Raw genomic sequence first — 6102 nt, 5'->3', positions numbered from 1 at the left:
TGAATGATTTTTCAGGTCATGCTGGGCCTCCATATTTCCCATGACATCCAGGCCTCAGACACCCTTGCTTTACTGCAGTCTTTTTAACGGTGCTCACATGCTTCGTGCTTAGGTGTGCGCTTTCCCCAGTTCTGGGCAGTCACCCTTACCTTCACTTTTCAAGCCACTGCCTTCTCACTCACTTTAGACACTCAAAGGCCTGGTTTACACATAATGCTGAGCTTACTGTGTATTGAACTATGGTTTTTTAAGCCATGTTTTGTTTGATCATCTGAAGCCATGGTTTATTGTTGGCTCACAAACATTGGTTTGCTTTAACCCAAGCTTGGTGCTGTGAATGAAAACAACACCCTTAACCATGGTTTGCTAGCCACACCAAACACTTGCCAGGCTATGAAAGGATGAGACAAGAATAGCTATGAAGCAAACCAGACTTTGGAGAAAAAAGCTATAGTTTGATTTGGGGGTGGGGGGACACACAACTCATAGTTTATTAAACGGTAGTTGCCATGACTTAACTTTATGTATATATATGCACAGATCCTTCTCTTTGCCAAGTGTGCTTTCTCTCTTTCTTGTCTGCACTTTTTCTTCATTGTTCTCTTGCTGAAATTCACTTTGAGTAGTTAGTATGTTCTTAGTGACACAAAGCTGTTCAGACTGATTTTACGCCACTTGTGAGTTCTAGGTCCAAACCACAGGACACACTTGTTCATAAAGCTGGTGGTGATCCCCAAGGCTCATCTAGTTGCAACACCTTGGGCAAACTCCCCTCCCCAAGTTATTTCCGGAAATCATGCCAGTACTTCAACTTGGGCCAGTTGCTGCTTGTCGCTGATAACAGTTTCAACCCCTTTATGCCCCTTTGCTTTATTTGGGGAGAAGGCCAATGAGGTCTTCTAGTCTCTGAGCAGTTTGACCTTAACTTCCATTATCATTGACATGCCACAATAGATAAATGCCTGCTGACTGAATCTCCAAGGCAAGTGGCTAACCTGTGGCCCTTCAGATGGCAACTCCCACCATCCTTGATCACTGACCGTGTTGATTGGGAACGTTTTGGCCCCCTGCTCTAAGAGAATACAAATACAACCTGGGAGGAAAAAGTCTCCTTGTGGAGTGCTGCTCTTCAGGGCTCTGCTCTTTTCTATTCTGCTTGTCTCCCTGCTCCTTCTATTCACCACTTCAATTAAGCCACCATGACATGCCTACTGAGAATGCTCAGGATTAACTGATGTATTTTGTAGGCTCCTCCCCTTAAATCTTTTTTGTTCCTTTTCCTTAAATCTTTTTTGTTCTTTGAACCTTGCGCTTCCCCAAGTCTTCTGACGCCTACCTCCTATGCATGGATAATGGCATTTTGGTTGCATAACAATCCACACTTGGAGAATTGAGTTGGATATTGGTATATATTCTAGGTCAGTTGCCTCATTCTTGTGTGTGTTGATAAAAACAGCTGCTCTTAAGAACCTTCTAGTGAGCATCCCAATGGAATGATAAGAAGAAGAGGAGGAGGAGTTTGGACTTGATATCCCACCTTTCACTCCCCTTAAGGACTCTAAAAGTATATAATAATTTCCTTTCCTTTCCTCCCCCACAACAAACACTCTGTGAGGTGAGTGAGGCTGAGAGACTTCAGAGAAGTGTGACTAGCCCAAGGTCAACCAGCAGCTGCATGTGGAGGAGCAGGGAAGTGAACCCGGTTCACCAGATTACGAGTCCACCACTCTTAACCACTACACCATGCTGGCTCACTCAAGGAGTTTGCATTCGGTATATATCACCCATAGCACAAAGTCAGTTTTACCCATCATCTGGCCTGACAGTGGCAGGGAACCTTTGCTATAAACCATCTTTCTTTTCCTCCAAAAGTACATAATTGCAATCCAGAGCTATGTCACATAGCTAGCAGGCATGCAACATTCCATCAACAAATCAAAAGAAACTATCCAGATACCAGTTAAAAACCTTACCAGCAGCTCCTGATGGAGAATGAGAGTGTATCTGGGGAGAATTGTTAAAGAGAAATTAAGTGAGTCCCTTTGCTCAACTTGGAGAGTAATCTTGAAGGCTATGCCAGAAGACAGTATTTTAAGTGCCAACATAGCACTTTGTCAGCACCTGAAAGTCTTGTCTCTCAGCCACTGGATAAAAAGAAAATGGAAAGTTTTGGAACAGAACTGTAGCTCTCCCACCCCCATCCTTGTTTAGTATTCAAAGATATTTATTGAAAAATAACATATATACATAATAACCAAAATTCCCAATGATTCCCTTACATAAAATACAGTGGTGCCCCGCAAGACGAACGCCTCGCAAGACGGAAAACCCGCTAGACGAAAGGGTTTTCCGTTTTGGAGGCACTTCGCAAAACGAATTTCCCTATGGGGTTGCTTCGCAAGACGAAAAAATCTTGCGCGTCCCCGCGGGTTTTTTTCGCTCCCCCCCTTTTCCTAAGCCGCCTATCAGCTGTTCCGCTGAAAAACCCGCTTAACAGCTGATCACGGAAAGCCGCTAGACCGCTGTAGCGCTAATCCACTAGGCTGTCAATGGGCTTGCTTCGCAAGACGAAAAAACCGCTAGACGGCGAGAATCGCGGAACGGATTCTTTTCGTCTTGCGAGGCACCACTGTATAATATGTAAATTACAACAGCTACATAATTATACACTTAATTATAAACCCACCACCCACCCTCTACTTCCCTCCACAGCAATTCAACTTCTTTATATTTCTTTATACCTTTTTTCCTTGAATTCTATATTAAATTATTTTTGTTAAATTCTGATTTTTCCTTCTTTCTTTATTGGTTTTGTTATTGTGTACATTTTTTATTCTAAGCCTACTAGCATGTCGTGTTTAGAACAATATTTTGACATATAATCTTCGAAATACTTCCACTCCATTCTTAACTTTTGATTTGATTGGTATCTTATAATTGAGGTTAATTTTGCCAATTCTATATACTCACTTAATATGCAAATCTCAGGACACACCAACAAAGGAAGAGTGGACTTGTTTTTAAACTCCTTGATCAGAAGTGTTGGAAGCAATGGAAGACCTGAAGCTTCTAATACATAGGGCTGTTGACCAGTTAAAGAACTTAGTTGTCTGAATGCCTGCCTCTTGACTTGAATAAAATTGTAGATCCTCAATATAGTTGCCTTTTTGACAAAAGGAAATAAGTGGTAAACAATACTACAGTACAAATCATTTGAAGGAAGGAGGCCGCAGATAACTTTTTTTTCATTTTTCTGTCACAAACTATTATCAAGAGAGCACAACAGTGTAATTCCTTCATGCTGACATCAGTGGACAGGGGTAGGAATAGCTACTTAGCCAGCATGTGTATCTGTTCCCTTCGATATCATGATTCTTTTGGTTAAAATATTTGCAGTGGGTAACAGCTACCGTAAATGACCCCTGCCGAGCCTTTAGATCTTGCTTCCTACTGTCCTTGTAATCACCAATGGAGCTGCTTCATTGCACTTCACTGTTGTAGAATAGTTACTTGACAAAATCAACATACTCTCTCTGGGCCCTATTAAATATGTCTTTGCAGTGAATGGTTGCTGAATTAAATTCCTTGCAAACTTTGTAAAATGCAGGTTGCTGTGTTCCTGCTGGGTTGTCTACATGTGTAGAGATTGTCTGGTGGTTGAATTTATTCGTTTATAACCTGCCCTTCATTGTAAGTGAAACCAAAGTGGAAAAACTAGTGCAGCAACATCTGGCGGGCAGAAATTTCTGACCATTGGTCATACTGGTTGAGGCTGATGGGACTTGGAAGACCAGCAACATCTTGAGGGGCACAGCTTCCCCCACCCTGGCGTAGAATGAATATCTGCTTCCAGTGTTAAGTATGCTATATAATTGCCATGGAGGTAAATTCCTTGTCTTTAAAGCTCAGTTTAACATTGCTTTACAGCTTTTTGATACGTTACAAAGTGCTCAGGCTGCAAATAGATGGATTTTTACAAGATCAATACTTGTATTTGAAAAGGTTTTTTAAAAATCTATTGAGCTTCAAATGAAATTATAGGCTTTACAAGCCAAAGTTCTCAGCTACGTTTTCTCCAACATGAATGCAAACTAAATCTGTAATTGTTTGACTGACGTAGTCTTCCATCCAAGAACTGACCTATCTGAAACCTGCTTAGTTTTAATAATGTAAGTCCATTCTCTGGACCCACTTATAGAATTCTGCAACACCAAATTCCTTACCTATCATTGTTTCAATTCTCATATTCTAAGGCAATGGGGGGGGGGTGAGCCATGTATCAAATGAACCTCTCACTGTGTGTGTACTTGTGTGGAGAACCAGGTGTTGAAGTACAACTTACATCTGCCCCAGCAAGCCTGGCCAATAGCCAGGGATGTTGGGAGTTGTAGTTCATTAACATCTGGAGGACCAGAAGTTGCCCACACCTGAGATTCTTCAAAATCGCAGAGAACAGCCTTCTCTACACCGGATACCTGATATCCTTTATAAAATTTGGAGATACCAGGATCAAAGTTTGAGCTTTCTACAGACAAAGCATTTACTTTACCACTGAGATATCCGTTGATGGTTAACTAACTAAAAGTAGTTAAAGGAGGGATTTTACAAACTGGTGATGACAAACTAAACATTGAATGAAGCATTCACTGTGTTTGGGTGCTCTAATCCCCCAGGCGAATAGAATGCAGGAGCTCTGCCCGCCCTCATTTCCCTCCCCAACCTGCGGGCAGTAGTCTTCAGCTTAGAGATTATTGTACTTACATAGGTTCCCCAACTGATTTCAAACCTTGGAAGAGCAGAATTCTAAATTTGGTAGAGAGCGTCTATGAGTAAAATAGGCTCCCTGCTTCAGAAATTATTCCTCTAATTTATGGAGGGGGATAAAGATGGTGACAGTGGATGAATGAAACTGGTACACTCATCCCTGCTCTCCCTCATCCCATGAGGGATAGGATTGCTTCAACAAGCCTATTGTCTCTGCACCCCCAACTGCACCTTTACAAGAGAATCCTATAAGAAGGGTACCGCTGGATCATGCCAAAGGGCTGTCTAGTCCAGCTTTCTTTCTCACAGTGGCCAACCAGAAGACAGTGGGAAGCCCGCAAACAGAATTTGAGTGAACCAGTACTCTCCACCTCCTGGTTTCCAGCAACTGGTTATAAGAGTTGTTTATCCATGTTAAATCACCGTAAGAGTCATGCTGGATCACGCCAAACACTCTTCTTCATTGAGCGTTCTGTTGTTGCAGTGGCCAACTGGTTGCCCGTGGGATGTCCACCAACAGGATATGAGCAGATCAGTCCACTCACATTTCCTTAGCAACTGGCATTCAGAAGCATGACTAGTAACCATTGATAGCCTTACCCTCCAATGATTTTAAAAAATTCCTCTTAAAGTCTCATGGTTGCAAAATTCTGTAGTTTATGAGCTGTGTAAAATAGGAGGTGTTCCCCCACCCCCGTCCACATTTAGTCTGTCCCGATTCATTATCTGCACCTCCCAAGGTTGCATATGGCTGTAACATTTACATGCTGGCCTTGTAACTGTCGCTGTCAAAATAATGTTTTTAGATGGGTGTCCCTAAAATGCTGCTGCTCATCCAGGAGTAAAATTACATCGGACATGGCTGTAGGACATGACACATCTGTCTGTAAATGTGCACCTTTCTTTGTTCGCTCTCTTTTTTTCTTCCCCACGCTGGTCCCATGGCCTTCCTGCCAAGGTATAACAACGCTCTTTAGCTTTCAAGGTGAATTGTAGCACTGTTTGCAAAGGTGACTGTTGCTGTGAACAAAGAGCTTTTATTCGTGGTGCAAAAATTTCTCAGGTTTGAGAGGTTGTTCTGCTTGAAGTAAAACACTCCTCCCCACCTTGAAAGCCAGGGTATACTCTATTTTTTAAAGTCACATTATGGGCTTATAAAGTATTCCTTCTGATGCCTGGGCTAAGCTTGAGTTTGTGAAAGGTGAGCTTCCAGTGTAAAGAAAATGGAAAAGCAGCTTGTAAATTGAATATTTGTCAATCACGACCCCAAACCAGCATAAAAGTGAGGTTTAGCTCAACTGGGTAGAAATGAATAGTGCACCTGTATCTTACAGGAAT

Source organism: Podarcis vaucheri, assembly GCF_965113315.1.
Source record: "Podarcis vaucheri genome assembly, chromosome: 7".
Classification (NCBI taxonomy): Eukaryota; Metazoa; Chordata; class Lepidosauria; order Squamata; family Lacertidae; genus Podarcis; species Podarcis vaucheri.
Note: the sequence above shows the minus strand (reverse complement) of the source record.